The sequence below is a fragment of the Chrysochloris asiatica genome, unplaced genomic scaffold (assembly GCF_000296735.1).
Source record: "Chrysochloris asiatica unplaced genomic scaffold, ChrAsi1.0 scaffold00255, whole genome shotgun sequence".
In the NCBI taxonomy this organism is placed as follows: Eukaryota; Metazoa; Chordata; class Mammalia; order Afrosoricida; family Chrysochloridae; genus Chrysochloris; species Chrysochloris asiatica.
The window spans coordinates 2190606-2192192 of NW_006408773.1; positions in this window are offsets into that span (position 1 = coordinate 2190606).

Sequence of the window (1587 nt, forward strand, 5' to 3'; positions counted from 1 at the left end):
TCAGTTTTACATTCATCCTATCATATTTCATTTCATTGCAATGATTACAATCCCCTCCATGCATCATCAAATAACCAAAGGGTACACCACACAGGTCCTCCCCCACCCATCAGCATACAGACCATCTTCCTCCTTGAGTCCAGTGTCCCCAAGCGCTCCATCTGTCCATGTCATCATCTCTGTGTCCATCTCTGGTATCACTGCCTCTTTAGGTAGGGTCACGCTATCTGCTCTTCTCACTTGATGGTCCCAGGGACCTCCACTTCTGGGCTGCAAAATCAATCACTCCCCTCCTTTTGTCAAAAAACATCTATCTCTACATTTCCAATCTTCACAGTCAGTCCTGATGGCAATTATTCACTATTGTACCACAAGAGTCTTTTCCCCATTTCCATTTGCCATCCCGGTCCTAACAGATTGGAAATCATTCAGTGGAGATTCTACCTTCCCCTGCCCCATCTGAAACTCCCATATGGAAGTAGGCTCCCTCTTGAAAGCTTGTAAGCCAGTCACTTCGTGCCTTTGTAGCCCCCCCCCCCCCCCCGCCATTTGGGTAGCCAATGTCTAAATTGTCCATCCCTGTCAACCCTGTGTACCAAGGGGGTGGGGGGGAGATGATCCTTGCTGTAAAGATTTGTTCCTTTTTTTGAGTTACTACATCCAAAAGTATAGGTAAAGTTCATCAAATTGTAGCAGGTTATTTTATTTTATTTTTCCTCTCTTCTTTCTTCTTCTAATCGAGTTCTGATCATCCAGCCATCGAAGCCAGGTCAAGTAGGTACTATATGCAAGTATGGGTCCTCTTGTGTATCTCTCCTCACTTCATATCAGCTGGATGCTTCACTCTCTGCTCTAGTCCTCTGCCATTATTGTCTGTGGCCATGTCACTGCCTATGGGTCCAGGATTCCCCAAGTCTTGCCGTACTGCTGACTATCCAAGTCTCCACCTGGGTTCACAGGGGTCTATTTCAGGTAGTTGGATATAGCTCCCAAATTCATTGTTGTTTTTCCCCCTCTTCTCCTTATTGGTTACCAACGTGGTCACCAGCCAGAACACTTTCCTGCACATGTATTCCCCTTGAGTTTTAGTATTGGAAGGGAGTTTGTTCTGAGAGGACCAGACCACTTACCTTCATGGATCGTGGGTGAACCGCTTATTTGTTCTTGTAGTAATCAATCAAACTGCCATTATTGTCTGATTTTTCCTGCCAGTCTTTCATTCACAAAGTATCCCCAGCATCTGCAACAATTAAAAAAAAGAACAACTGAGGGAATATACAGCCACCAAAAGAAAAGAAATTATAAAGATAAGAGCAGAAATAAAGAGATAGAAAACCTAAACACTATAGAAACAATCAACAGGACAAGAAGCTGCTTCTTTGGAAGGATTACCAAAATTGACAGACCATTGTCAAACCTAACAAAAGAAAAGAGGGAGAAGACACAAAAAACATGCATTAGAAACCAAATGGGTGATGTCACAATGGAACTAAAGGAAATCAAAAGGATAATAACAGAATACTATGAAGAGTTGTACGCCAACAAATTTGAAAACTTAAAAGAGATGGATAAACACGACCTACTTGA